Raw genomic sequence first — 16,256 nt, 5'->3', positions numbered from 1 at the left:
CAGTGCTCGTTGAAATCGCCTACTTTCTAAAAAACGGAGGTCATAACGTGCCCGAAACGCGTTTTCGGCCCAAAAATTGAAGTCCAATAGGACAGTATAGTTGCCCTATAACTTTATTCCGGCAAAGAAATCTCCTCAATTAGAGATCGTTTGCCCCGTAGAGCTCCCGACAAGGGTGTAGTCACCAACACAAATAGGGAAGAGTAGATGAAGCTCGATCCTCGTACCACTTCCTGTGCTTCTCTTGCTTGCAGCTCAGCCCTTAGCATGAACCAGGCTCTGATACCATGAAAAGATGCAGGGGAGAAGAGAGCTTGAGCTCTTGCAAGCACACACACACTCACAAAACCCTAAAAGAGAACACACAAGGTGAGAGGCTGAAAATCTTCTTCTTCTTCACACAACACTCAACACACCATATACAAAGATAAGAGTACACACAATATGAAAGGTACTCAACCAAATACATACTAGGGTTCTCTATAGTGCGAACCCAACTAAATGAGTTGGCGCTATAACTATGCTTGTCTCTAGAATGGCTGTCACACAGCCTGTCATCCCACTGGCCGCATATCACCCATGATCTCACCAACCATGCCAGTGGTGTAACTATGGGGCCTATCCCCCAGGCGGGTCATCAGTGTCCACCGCCTCACTAGATATCTCAACATGGATCGATATCTCAACATGGATGACAAAGGGACTTCGGGAAAAAGATTGGGATGATGACAGTCATCCAAGAACAGGTTGGATTCCTGTCATCAAGTTTGGCAGAGGGGGATGTCATGTGCATGATATGCTGATGTATATTCCTAGGGCTAATCCAGAAGGGGAAGCCAAGAAAAATAGGTTAAAGCTAGGATTTAAAGCCGTGAAGTGGAAGTGTGTGAACTATTAAGCTGTGAGGGGTGAAAGTGTGAGACGTTAACCCATGAATTGTTAAAATGTGAACTAGCTAGTTTTTAAAATGTTAAATCGTGAAGCGTTAAATCATGAAGTAGCAATTTATGAATCAGTTAGTTCGTGAAGTGTTACAGTGTGAGCTGCTAGGCCATGAAGTGGCTAAGCTGTGAACTAGCGGTGTGTTAATTCGTGAAGTTGCAAAGCGTGAAGTAACTTTACTAAAGTAGCGCGCGAACTGCTAGTTCGTGAAGCATTACAGCATAAACTGCTATGCTGTGAACTGTTAGGTAACACTTATGGCCATGTATATAAGTAAATTTTTCTCATAATACAACATACTCTCCCATTGTGCAATTGAGTCTTGCTCTTGCTAATCCTCTTGCTAATCTATCTCCCTATTGCCTCCCTATTGCATGCTAGTGAGTGTGTGTGAGTGAAGTGAGGTGAGAGGAGGGACGAGGACCCATAGTGTAATGCGGCGGTGTGACAACGCTCACAGAGACACGGTGGAATTACTTCTCAAGGAGTTGTGGAGCTTGGAGACCTTGAGGGTTACGAGCTCGACCATTGGAAAGATCCTCGCACGACAGTGCGGTTAACCAAATAATCTCTTTTTGGATGTGTTTTCAAGGAGGGTTAGGGTGAGCCATCCCTTGGCTTTTTCTATCATTTTGTCTCTAATCTACGCATAAACCATTGCCCATTATCTTGATTAGTGGTTTTCCATGAAAAAGATGTGGATTTGATGGTGATTTGTGTGAGATTTGGTGTAAAATAGCTCCCTTTTTTGTTTTTGAAAAGAATGCTTTTTACTTAATTTTTAAATTAATTTGTTATTTTTGTTGTTGTTTTTGTGGTTTTTCATATTCTTAGGGCTTACACATAGTTTGTATTAGGCTTAGTTTGCATCCATTGCATCAAACAATGCAAGAAAATGCATTTCTTAGTGAATGTTAGCTCTCTGTAGTTTAAACATAGATCTAAAATCATTAATTTTAGTTTAATTATGTGTTTTTTGTTGAAATTGTTTGGATTAGAGTGCTAGCAAACATTAGGAGTAGCTTAATCTTTCAAAAAGTTTCTTAAAACCATCAAAAAATCCTTGAATTTGACCAATTTCTCTTAATGGACTGGTTTTTTGTAATTAAGAGTGATTAATCTTATTCAAGAGGCTAAAATTTTAAAAAATATGTTAATTGAGGTCTAAATTGATTATATGAGTAGTCAAAAATAAGGTTTTTGAGTGTTTTGAGAGCATCTAGATGCATCAAAACACCTAATCACATCAATTTTTTGATCAATTGGAGAAATTTGACTCTCTTTGCTTAATTTTACCTTAAAGAGGAGACTATAATTAAGAGTCTAATTAATTCCCTAATTTAGATTAATTTACACAATTGTTGATGCACAAAGATTAGTTTTTCCTTGCTCTATCTAATAGTGTGCTCAATTGCGTGAATTAATTAGAGATTAATAGTTAATTAGAGTCCTTGATTAGTGTAAAAGAGAAAAAGATTAGTGAAAAGATTAATCTTAGATTAATATTTAATCACTTTTTTACATAACTCATTAAGGCTAATGAGCATTCAATGAGAAGATACTCATGAGTTGTCAATTTGTCCATTTTGGGAGTCATTTATGAAGGGTGTAAGGAGTGTCATTAAAAGGTTTTTTTTTATTCCACTTACCTTTTTTGGAAAAATGCCCATATTCCTTTCATTTTAAATTCAAAAAATATCTCCCCCCAAAGGGAAATTCGTACTTCCCACTAGATTCCAAAAATAAAATCAAAATTTAATATCCACGTGAAGTCCGGTTCACGCGTAAAAAGTGTTTCACGACGTGAGAAACCAGTTCACGCGGAAAAAAAATGAAATTTAATATCCATGTGAAGTTCGGTGCATGCGTGAAAAGTGTTTCATGGCGTGAAAAACTAGTTCGCTTTGGCGGAAGAAAAAGAATGAAATTTAATATCCACGTGAAGTCTGGTTCACGCGTAAAAAGTGTTTCACGACGTGAAAAACCAGTTAACACGATGCGAAAAAAAACAAAATTTAATATCCACGTGAAGTCCGGTTCACGCGTGAAAAGTGTTTCATGGCGTGAAAAATCGGTTCACATAGAAAAAAAATGAAATTTAATATCCACGTGAAGTCCGGTTCACACGTGAAAAGTATTTCACACGCGTGAAGTCCGGTCCACACGTGAAAAGTATTTCACGACGTGAAAAACCAATTCGCGGTGGCGGAAGAAAAAAAATGAAATTTAATATCCACATGAAGTCCGGTTCACACGTGAAAAGTATTTCGTGGCATGAAAAACCAGTTCATGCGGGAAAAAAAATGAAATTTAATATCCAAGTGAAGTCCAGTTCACGCGTGAAAAGTGTTTCACGGCGTGAAAAAACAGTTCACGCAGAAAAAAAATGAAATTTAATATCTATATGAAGTCCGGTTTACGCGCGTGAAAAGTATTTCACGGCGTGAAAAAACAGTTCACGCAGAAAAAAAAAATGAAATTTAATATCTATATGAAGTCCGGTTTACGCGTGAAAAGTGTTTCACGACGTGAAAAACAAGTTCGTGTGGAAAAAAATAAAATTTAATATCCACGTGAAGTGCGGTTCACGCATGAAAAGTGTTTTACTACGTGAAAAACTAGTTCACGCGAAAAAAGACTCTAGAAACCACCCCTGTTTGGAGACTCGTATTGCCTAAACCGTATATCTAATGAAGGCGCTCTAGGGATCATCGGAAAGCTGACATCAAGCTCTTCGACTTTGGATGTTGTTCGAAGTAAAATCGATGATTTTGGCCTCCAACCAATAGCCTCAAAATTTGACCCAAAAATTGAGGCAAAAAACAACCCAAAAACCACGAAAAAATCATAAAAACTATGCAAGAATGAGGACGAGCCATATTCGGGCTACTTTTTGAGGGTCTAAACGACAAAATCATGGATCACTAAGGGAAACAAAGTTGTAGTACTCCAAAATACTACAACTCCCTTATACAAATTTTTTCAAATTTCTTTTTGGTTTACCCTAAAAAACGTGCTGTGAAACAGGGAAAAAATTCTCAAAAAAAAATTTTGTTTTGAGAGAGAGATAGAAAATTGGTTTTAGGACCTCCTCTTCTATCTGGAAAGTTCCTAGCATACACTTTTTCTGGAAAGTTCCTAGCATACACTTTTTCTAGAAAAATATCTCTAAGAGGTCGTTCACGCGTATAGCACCTAAGCTAATTAGGACAACGGACACCCATTTGATCCAACAAAGAGTACGCCAAGCCTTTTGACACTGTAACGGACTGTGGGAAAGTATTTTAAAAAAACTATAATTGCTCATTAAGGAGCATTTAGGCACTCAAATATGGCCACAATAGAAGGAGTACCAGGGATCACACAAGGACTGAACCCAATGGTGGCTGACATCTTCAAGCCATTGAGATCTATGCCACCAATTCACCTCCCAATGCCATTGGCCATGCCTATAACAAGCGTGTCATCGGGTTTACACCCAATGTCACTTCGATTCAACCGAGCTTTGGTCCTTTACCTAACATTCCCACAAATCCTACAAGTACTAACTCTTTCCTAGATGCCCACACCTTGGACATCCTGACTAGTCTGGGAAGGGGGGTGGCCCAAGGACTCACTGAGTCTCTTCCAACAAGAGCACTCACATACGGCCTGAGTGATACAGAAATACGGCCGTACAAATTTCTAAAATTATGGGTAAATATGACGGAACAACTGACCCTGTTTAATTCATTCAAATGTTTGAACAGAGATGTGAAACCTTTGGAAACCCCAATTGTCCCACTAAGATACATGTGTTGAACTTATGCTTAGAGGAAAAAGCTAGTCGATGGTTCATTGCATTAATGCCGGCAATCAAGACCAACTTCAAAACCTTGAAATCAGCCTTTATAAATGACTTTTCGAGACAAGGTGATTGATGGAGTGTAGTAACAGAACTCTATTCAATTGAGCGTCAACCAAATGAATCCATTAGAGATTTTATCCTTCGGATAAAACTCTTGGACTCACGTTGTGAGTCATGGGAAAAATTAAACGATGTTCTGTTCAATTGAGGAGATGTTTCATGATGGGCTTGAAGAATAACAGCTTACACAACTTGATCATTATAACCAATCCGGAAACATTCGATCAATGTTGTAAAGAAGCAATACGTTTAGATGACAACATGCTAGAAGATGATCATGCTACGAGGTGTTCCTCATCTAAACCAAGTGAAGCAATGGCAAAAGAAAGATCGATCCTGGAATTGACATTACCATAATTTTATGCAACCTTGCTTAAAATACTATAGCAGACATCTATAAGACAGGATGAAAACCTTCAAAACCAGACATCCTTAATGTATCTAATAGTGAGGAGCGAAATGCCTTGTGTTGAATGCAATCAATACGACCATCCCAATCCTCATTGTGCATACAAGGCACCTATTCTTCTATACTGCACATATTGTAAAACCTTTGACCATGATAGTAAAAAGTGTCCCGCTTCATCTCCACAATGGACTCAAAACCTCCATCTCCACAATGGACTCAAATCCTCCATCTCCCATGCACCAAACAAAAAGAGTCCAAAGGGTGAAAACTGCGGACACTTCAGTGTTTCTATTGTCATGGATCTCACAAGGTGGCAGACTGCACAGTTTGGAGTACTAACCCCACGAGCCCGTGCATCACCTGGTCAGAACCCTCTAGGATCCTACTTAGGTGTCCTAGCACTTCACTCAAGGACCACTTTGTCGTTCCTCGCCCATTGTACCCCAGAAGCGCACCATTTTAACCATATTGAGGCTGGTCAAGACCTCGGCAACCTTTGCCAACCATGAGCGATGTCCCTCAATGACTCCCCGCCAGCTGTTGCAAAACGAGTCTCTTCTTAGTTAAACACATCCCAAATGCTTCCTCCAGCATTCTGGCGTAAAACATTCCTTTAAAAGAAAACAGAGGTTCTATGCAAGTAGAATTCTCGGTTCGAGATTGGTTCCCATAATCTAGATTTTCTTAATGAGAATCAATGATCTCTCATTAGGGTAATCTATTGACTGAATTTTCAACTAGATTCTTGGTGATTTCGGTTAAGGAAAAACTATGCTAATTCAACGGTAGTCTAATCTTTATGTCAGGAATGGGAATTGGTCACGAGATTTTTGTTTTATTCAGATTCGAGAGATGGTGGGCAGTAGTTTACTGGCCGTCCCTCTCACAGTCCTGATCTAACCAAAATTATTCGATTTACTTCTAATTTTGATTCCTAAGGATTTTCTTCAGATAAAAATCTACTGAACTTCTAACTGTAAGGAAAATTTCAACTTTATGAATTTCATTCCTTCCTAACCATAATAGATTAAGAAATGGTTCTATATGAGAATATCGGGTTTTTATAAAAATACTCTCCTTCCATTAATCTAAATTTGGGTAAATATCAATTTGGTGATTTATCTATCTAAAATATCTAAGAATATTCTTTCTACCAATTTAATTATCAACCCTAATTTTCTAGGTGGAATTATGTTGAAAATTCCTCTTTTGTCACCAAAATTTAATTTGAACCTTTCTCTAATTAAAATACCATAAAAATTCTTCTTTTAAATAAAATACAAATATCATTTTTTTAATATGCTTAAAATCCCTCTTTTTGCATTTAAATGATTGAATTCCAAATTTCATGGAAATTCCTCTTTTATCATTTACGAATTTCTTATGCATAAAATAAATTTATCTAAATTTTCTCTTTTTTAAATTAAATAAAAATATTCATTATTTTAAATATGCCAAAAATTCCTCTTTTACTATTTGGTTACTTGGATCTCAATTATCATGGGAATTCCTCTTTTCGCATAAAAATAAATTTACCAAAAATTTATCTTTTCTTTTAATTAAATACTTATGCATAAATACTAAAAACTTATTTCACATGAATATGATGAAAATAATTCTTTTTACATAGGATGTTGGCCATAGCTTCACTGCTATTACTGATAATTTTTAACTTTCTTAAAGGAATAAGACATCGTAATGCAATTATGATAGAAAATCTATTCTTAAGCTTAAATCTAAACTATGAATTTAAATCATAATTTTAACCATAATCATAAACTTAATTATGATTATTCCACTAGATTAAGCTATTTCCATTTTTTCTCTTTTTCCAAATTGATAGGATTATCTCTTTCTCATTTAGAATCAATTAAAGTAGTTTTTAACTACTAATAATTAATCTAAAATAATTAACCATTATTTTGTTAACATAAAAGCATAAAAATACCATTTTCTTATTCTCTAGCTTAACAAGCCTAGAGTTTGGTTTTGAATTAAGAATTTATCAATGAGAAGCATTCTTTTGCTAAAGAATTAGCCATAGGAATGAATATTCTTTTTTAGAGAGAGATATACATAAGAAAGCATTCTAAATAAGCATAAAGATTAACTTTTTCTTGATTACACATTAAAATTCTTAGGGAGAGCTTGATTTGAATTTAAACCAATCAATTAGAAAACTTCTCAAGCTTGAGAGGGGTTGAGAAGAGATGTCATTTGAGAAAATTTAACAAAAAACCATAAAATTCATTCTTACCTCAAGGATTAGCTTGCTTCTTTTACTAGAAGTGAAGCCCCCAACCAATCAATTGGTTTAGCAAGTGGAGAAGAGAGCTCCAAGAGTTGTTGAAGAGAGAGAGAAGCTCCAAGCTCCCCAAAAGTAGAGGAAATTTAAGGGATAATAGAAAATATGATTATTTTAATGTAATACTGACATGGTATAGCTCACAGATAAGAATACAAAAGAATGAGGGTCTATTTATAGGTGAGAGAGGCCAGTAATTGAGTCCAACTAGGTTCTATAATTTTTCAGCTTCAGTTTGATTGAATTTGGACAAGATTTGGACCAGTTTGGCTCCCTTTTTTGATCCAGTTTGATCCAGGAGAGAGAGGAGAGATTAATATCATAATTTTTTTGAATTAAAAACCCTCCCACACATGTGAAGGAGGCGCCTACCTCAAAGGTCCCCCTCGCCTTACCAAGGTGTCAAAAATTCATCATTTCTCCAAAATATCTCATTTTTAGTAATATCTCTTAATTTTTAACCTGTACTCAGTCAACTCATCATCTTATGTGCGTATTTACTCAATTTTGGGTATTTTCTTTTATTCATTGGATTTATCTCATCCCAACACTTGGATTAATCCTATTGGCCCATAGGAACATTAATTGGACCATAATCTAGAAATTTTTGAAAATCTAGACCCTTAGGCTAAGGTCTCTTATATCATTTTTAATTGATTCCTAATGCACATTGGAGAATTTATTTTGAACTTCTGTTTCAAGAAAATATATTTTAGATATTAGGAGAATTTTTATATCTAAAAATATCTCAATATTGAATTACCTCTCTCTAGAATTTTTTCTCTCTAGGTAAAAATAAGGAAAAAATAATATTTTCTTGCATTCTAAAATAGGTAATGATTACAGGGGATTGAGGTAAAAGCTTTTTCATTATTCATGCTGAGGAGGAATCTTACATCCTCTCCCACTTGAAAAACATGAGATGTCCTCATCTCGCAAAGTGGGGGTAATCTTTTTCCATCTCTTCTTCTTTCTCCCCAGGTGGCGTCTTCTAGAGGGAAGAACTTCCACTTGACTAAAAATTCTCTGAGGACTCTCCTCCTGAGAACCTTCTCCCGAACGTCAAGGATTTCTTTAGGCTAGAGTACCATCTGGCCTTGAGTTGGAGAAATCAATTTTTCATCATCATCATCAAGCACGTGACTTGGGCTGGGTACATATTTCTTAAGCAAAATGACAGGGAATACATTATGTACCTTGAGATGGGGAGGCAGAAGAAGTTTATAAGCTAGATTGCCTACTTTCTTTATAATAGCATACAATCCACAGTATCTAAGAGAGAGCTTCTTGTACTTCCCTAAAGATAAGGAACTTCTTTTTGGTCGTACTACTCGAATGAAGACCATATCTGATTCTTCAAACTCTCTCTCTGATCTCTTTTTATCTGCATACTGCTTTTGCCTATCTTGGGCTACCTTAATATCTTTTTACGGATTGATTACATTTGTTGGTCCATGTCATGAAGCATTTGTCTGGACATCTCGACTCTGATCAATGGGTCGGACCAAGTCAATGGCGTAAGGGAATCTTGTCCATACATATCTTTGAAAGGGCTCATCCCAATGTTTCGGTGATAAGAAGCATTGTAAGCAAATTCAACCAAATGCAAATGGCTTAACCACTTCTTGGGTTTCCTACCGCATCATGACCGAAGGATATCTTCTATTACATGACTCACTCTTTTAGTCTGGCCATTTGTTTTGGGGTGATAGGCTTTACTGAGATCCAAGAAAATTCTTACTGCTTCAAAGAATGCAGTCCAAAATTTTGATGTGAACTTGGGATCTCTGTCACTTACTATCCTTTTGGGTAAGCCATGCAATCTAAAGATCTCTTTAAGGAAAACTCTGGCAACATCCACTACTGTAGTGTATGTTTCTTTCACTGGAATCAAATGGGCAACTTTGGTTAGTCTGTCAACCACACCACAAAAATGGAGTTGCAACCTGATTGCACTGAAGATAATCCAGTGACAAAGTCCATACTGATACATTCCCACTTCATCTATGGAATGTCTAGAGGCTGCAATTTCCCTGGCATCTTGACTCTCTGACACATTAAGCATTGCCGCACATGATCAAGTACATCCTTTTTGAGTCGGCCAAAAGAAGCTTTTCTTCACAGACATATAGGTTTTTATAAACCCTAGATGTCCAGCTGTCAGGATATCATGGGCTTCTCTCAGAATATCACAGACATATAGGGTTTTTATAAACCCTAGATATCTAGCTATCAGGATATCATGGGCTTCTCTTAGAATCCTTCCCTTTATTCCCTCATCATTGGAATTGCATAGCCGATTATTATAATACATGCATCTTTCATTTAATTTGTACCCAAGAACTCGGCTCATTTCCTGAGGAGTTTTGCTTTCGTGCATCAGAAGGGTAGCAATAGGGGCAAAGAATTTGTCCTGCATGATTCTCTTCCTTGCTTCACTGATCAATGGATTTGACACCACTGTAATTGCAAGCAAGGAGGCTTTTCTGTTTTGCACATCTGCCACCACATTTTCTTTCCCTGGCCGATACTTGATTTTAAAATCGAATTCCTGCAGGGTTAGCATCCATCTCCTATGAGGCATGTTGAGATCCCTTTGGATAAAGATCCACTTCAGACTTTGATGATCTGTCATCAAGGTGAACCTCTGTCCCAAAAGATAACACAACTTCAGAGCATAAACTACTGAGAGTAACTCCAAGTCATGGATGACATAATTTCTCTCATGTGTTTTGAGTTTTCTGGATTCATAGGCCACTACATGACCTTCCTGCATAAGAGCACCGCCTAAGGCAAACCCACTGGCATCAGTAACTACCTCAAAAGGTTTGGTAAAATCTGGCAATTTAAGGACAAGGTTGGTTACTAAGGCTGTCTTTAACTTATCAAAGGCACTCTGACACATAGCAGAACACTGGAATAGGATACTCTTCTTGAGAAGGTTAGTTAAAGGGGATGCTATCTGAGCATACTTGGGTATAAAGATCCTATAAGATCCGGTTAATCCTAGGAATCCTCTGACTTCCTTTATCATCTTGGGTTCCGGCCAATCTACAACTGCTTGGATCCTTGCGAGGTCAGGGGAGAAATCCCATCTTTAGACACTATGAATCCCAAGTATTCCACCTGGTCAATAGAGAAAGAAAACTTGCTCTCTTTTGCAAAGAGTTGGTGCTTCCTTAGGATTTCCAGGACCTTGCGCACATAATCTTCATGATCTACAGCATTCTTTGAGTAAACGAAGATATCATCAAAGAAGACAAGAACAAAATCATCCAAGTATTCTCTGAGAATATCTTGCATAAGATAATTAAACTTCACCGGGGCATTAGTCAATCCAAACGGCATGATTGTGAACTCATAATGTCCATAGCGAGTATTGAATGCTGTCTTCGGGATGTCTTGTTTCTTGATTCTGATTTGGTAGTACCCGGATTTGAGATCTATCTTTGTGAACATTTGGATCCCACTTAACCGATCATCCAGAAGTTCATCAATCCTCGGGATAGGATACTTATTTTTAATTGTTAATTGATTCAATCCTCTGTAGTCAATACAGAGTCTTAACGTTCCATCTTTCTTCTTTTGAAAGAGAACCGGTGCATCCCAAGGTGAGACACTGGGTCTGACGAATCCTTGTTCTAACAGTTATCTTAACTGCTCCTTAAGTTCTATGGCTTCAGGGACTAGCATTTTGTATGCACGTTGGGCTCTTGGTGGCTGAGCTCTGGGGGCTATCTCAATCTCATGATCTACTTCGCGAGACGGAGGCATCTCAGTCAGCTCCTTTGGGAACACATCTGCATACTCACTTAACCACTCCGATTCTTTAGCCTTGCATTTTATATCTACCGGATTCATCTTAACGACATAAATAGCTTGCCTCTTTCTGAGCCCTTTTAACAATTTAGAAGCCTTGACTAATTGCAGCACTGGGGATCTGGAAACTCCAATTCCTTGAACTTTATTCCCGTGAAGGTTAAGGAAAGAGATGGTTCCATTGTGACAATGAATGTTAGCCTGATTCTTATCGAGCCAATTCATTCCAAAGATTTCATCATAGATTTCCAAGGGTAGGACTTTGAACTGGCACTTTGTTACATTCTGATCTAGATTAAACTGAATAAGGTCTGTCTCAAGGTGTGTTAAAAGAATCTTTCCACTGGCCAATTCCACTTGCATAGGTTTCCTTGATTTTTTATTTAGCACTAACTTACGCAAACATCCTAGGGAAATAAAAGAATGAGTACTGTCGGAATCAATCAAAAGCTTGAATTACTTACCCCATTGGAGTAGTCTGGAGGACTAAAAATCAACAATTATTCTCTTGATGCTCAATTGCGGCATAGATCTGTCCTTTTTCTTCCTCCACTTCCTCAACTATAGTGACGGCTCTAGCTGCTTTCTGCAGTCTGAGGTGGAACTCTCTCTCTTTGGTTTCCCCAATTTTGGGAGGGAGTTTAGAGACTGCTTTGCATGGAGGCTGCAGGGGCTGAGCTGGCACTCTTCTATGGTTGCCCTGATTTTGGCGCGGGGGACCCTGATTGGACTGATACAAAGGAGTCTGTCTCTGAACTCTAGGACCTTGGCTTCCTTGGCCCACAGAAGGAGATGGGCAATCCTTGAGCTGGTGACCAAATCCCTAACATCCGAAGCACCTATTCTCACTTCAATGTTCTTCCCTCTGCATTCTTGAAAGAGCCAGAGTTCCTGAGAAAGAGCTTCGAGGAAAAGGTCTTCCTTCATTCCTGAAACTTCCAGTCTCCAAATTCTGGTTGGGACCTTGATGTCTCTTTGAAGGCGGAAGGTTGGAAGAACTTCTCGGTGTCTGGAATCTCTTGAATGATGAGGGAGCTGGCTTTGGAGGGCTGGCTTTGGAGGGACTTTAACAATGAAAGCTTTGGCGAAGTCCTTTGCCATTCTTACAGCTTTAGCCATGGAAATTGGCTTGGCATTCTTGACCAGGGTGTCTAAAGGTTCGTTCATTCCCCGAATGAACCTGGCCATAATTTGCTCTTCGTCTAGCGGTGGTGAGTACTTGAGGAGAAGAGCAAATGCCTGATGATATTCTTCAATAGTTTTTCTCCCCTGGTTTAGCTCTAAGAATTCATTCATCTTGGTTTCTAAAAATCCGGGGGGACAAAATCTCTTCCTTAGATAAACTTTGAGATCATTCCAGGATTGGGTATTCCTATCCAGATGGTTGGTGTCACAATGGTTTCTCTATGCCACCCTGGCTGTTTCCACAATCTTCAGCCAGCGAGAGCCATTTTTCTCCTCTCATTGTATCCGTTGACATCAAAATATTCCTCCATGGCTTCAACCCACTTCTCCACACAGACTCGGCCAAGTTCTCCCCTTCACCTTTGAAGGGTCTTGGCTGAGTTCTCTAAAAAGCCTTGTGAACATCAGGGTCAAGCTCTTCCTCATCAGTGAGAGGATCTGGCTGTGAGCCAACGATTCACTCGCCTTGTGATTCTGCCAAAAATGATACATTATTAAATTTTTATTTTGATTTCATCCGAGATCCTAAGACTTAAAAGGTTCGAAAAATAATTGCTTAAACAAGGTAAACAATCTTATTGGAGATCTATGACATATGTCCAAGTAACAGATCTTGTTTCTTTAATTCGTCAAATAATAAACAGTCACTTAAATAACAGGGAATTTTCCACAAAACAGGAAAATGCATAAGATGGCAATACTGGGATATAGACATAGACATGCCCCGATACAAATTTTCCCTTACTACCAAAGGAGCTACTATCTTACTACTTGGGATAAAACATCTAAGAGTCTATAGATATGGCAAGAAAGTCTGAAATCTCGAGGCGTGGGGTGATACAAAATGACACCATGAATCACTTTTAACCTCAACAGGACCATGCTCAACGAGATATTCTCCCTTAGCATCATGCGCTGATTGCAAGAGGCATGGACATATTGCCCTGCGTGCCACTTGTGCTGCCGTCTCTCCGCTGGATCTCGGAAATATAAATCCTCTAAATGGCTTGCGAATTTGGCTCGGCGGCTCGTTTGAGTCGTAGCAGAAGAGACGATATGCTCGAAGGTGAAGGTAGTCATATCAGGTGATTAGGTGAGATCGGGAATAACGGATAAGTGTGGAACTTCCATCTATAAAACCAAATTCCTTGATTAAAAATCTTCATTAATGAAGCTTAAGGAATGAAAATAAAATACGTAAATTCCCTTTCTGAGTTTTTATTATAAATTTTTGATAAGCATTCATTTTTCCTTATTAGCAACAAAGCTCTCATACCAGCTGTGAGACCCCGCCCCTCCGCAATGCCCCCTCCACGATCCCCCTCTGAAGGCGCTGGCGATGGAAGCAGCGTCAGTCTCTCGCACGAGGCAAGGATCCACACTCGGGGCCTCGCCCACGGATATGCAGACAAGAGACTAGCCCGATGGTTCCTCCGAAACCGAACCCGAAAAACTTCCCTTGCCCAGAAGGCATAGCCGATTTCACCAGGAAAATCATCTAACGAGAGAATTGATCTAACGATTCAAAGTCTTAACTAACCAAACTGATCCGACCGAACCCAAAAGTCACATGGTCAGATCAAGGAAGAGACTTGCACTTGATCCATAGAATCACTTCTTTTTTCCTCCTTTATAGCGAGGCATAGCCGCTGATTCCCTCCCACAGAACAAGGGTCTTCCTAGGACTTATTCTAACTAACATAACTTAACTGTAACTACTTGTATCGTAGAAATCCCCCAATCCAACCTCTAACCCCAACTGGCCCATGGGTTAGCCAACAGCCCTAACCAACTATATTGGTGGGATTCCTTTATAAAAATTTGGTTCTGTTTTGCCCGGGTAGTACTGAGGAAAAGAGTTCCCAGGCCCCCTAGACGATGTTTCAAGCAAAATTCAAGGTAGTCATACTACTTACACACCCAATATGAAATTGCCATTTTAACAGATTCGCCATTTTAACAGATTCGCCATTTTAACAGATTCGGCTGTCTTTAAAACAATCTTTCAATGAAATCATAGTATTACTGATCATAATCCTCCAAAATATTGAGTCCATTTTTTTACAAAATATATAATCCGGACTCTCCGCTGGTCAACCAACAAGATCCAATATCAAAATTCCATTCACAAAAGTCATTCTTTGGGTTCATACGTATCTTCCTCGACGTACGCATGGGTGTCCTAGCAACCACGAGCCCGTGCATCACCTGGTCAGAACCCTCTAGGACTCTCCGTTGACCAGCTGGTCAACCAACAAGATCCAATATCAAAATTCCATTCACAAAAGTCATTCTTTGGGTTCATACGTATCTTCCTCAACGTACGCATGGGTGTCCTAGCAACCACGAGCCCATGCATCACCTGGTCAGAACCCTCTAGGATCCTACTTAGGTGTCCTAGCACTTCACTCAGGGATCGCTTCGTCCGTCCTCGCGCCCATCGTATCGAAAGCGCACCATTTTAACCATACCAAGGCTGGTCAAGTCCTTGGTAGGCTTTGCCGCGAGCAACGTCCCTCAAAGACTCCCCGCCAACTGTTGTAAAACGAGTCTCTTCTTAGTTAAACACATACCAAATGCTTCCTCTAGCATTCTAGTGTAAAATAGTCCTTTGCAAGAAAACAAAGGTTCTATGCAAGTAGAATTCTCGGTTTGAGATTGGTTCCCGTAATCCAGATTTTCTTAATGAGAATCAATGATCTCTCATCAGAGTAATCTACCCATCATTTAACTGAATTTCCAACTAGATTCTTGGTGATTTCGGTTAAGGGAAAACTATGCTAATTCAACGGTAGTCTGTGGAGAGTGGTGAGCTGCAAGGTAAGCAGGAGGTTCTAGCTACACCCATGATTTTGTCCCTAGAGTTGTGCCCCATGCCATCAATGTCAATGATATACAATAGGTATATTTGTACTCTCTTACATTAATTTATTTTCATAGATCAAATAAATGTGATTAATAAAGTTTTCATAGTTGAAACTAATTTAAGTTGTGATAACTTAAATGGCCTTTGTTGAGATTGCTATTTTCCAAAACCTGTTTTGTCTTCTTGTGAACAAAACATAAATACCAAGGCTAAAACCAAGATAATAAAACAAAAGCACGCAGTTGCTTTGAGTGGTTTATTTGCGAGAGTTTAGGGATGTGTTTCCTACTAAGATCCTAGATTGTGTTCCACCGTCTAGGGAGATTGACCATGCATTGATGTGCTACCAGGGTCAAAACCTATAAGCAAACTTGCTTACAGGTTAAGCCACTCCCAGATAGCCGAGTATATGAAGAAAGGGTTTATATGCCTAAGTTCTTCACCATGGGCATCACCCATTCTTTTGGTAAAAAAGAAAGATGGGTCTATCCACATGTGCATAGACTACTAAGAACAAATACCCAATGCCATGCATTGACGAGTTGTTTGACCAACTTAATGGTGTGAAATACTTTTCTAAGATTGATCTTAGATCTGGGTATCACCAAGTTAAGATAAGGGAACATAATATTCCTCAAGACTGCATTTAGGACTCGTTTTTTTGGACATTATGAGTTTCTAGTCATGCTGTTCTGCCTTGAAGAATGCTCCACCAACATTTATAATGCTGATGGACAAGATTTTATGTCCATATTTGGAAAAATTCATAGTAGTTTTCCTTGACGACATACTTATATAGCAAGTCAAAAGAAGAACACTTACA

This window comes from Cibotium barometz, chromosome 16 (genome assembly GCF_041138505.1).
Source record: "Cibotium barometz isolate CiBa-2024 chromosome 16, ASM4113850v1, whole genome shotgun sequence".
Lineage (NCBI taxonomy): Eukaryota > Viridiplantae > Streptophyta > Polypodiopsida > Cyatheales > Cibotiaceae > Cibotium > Cibotium barometz.
The sequence above is the reverse complement of the archived record's forward strand: the minus strand, read 5'-3'. Positions refer to the sequence as shown.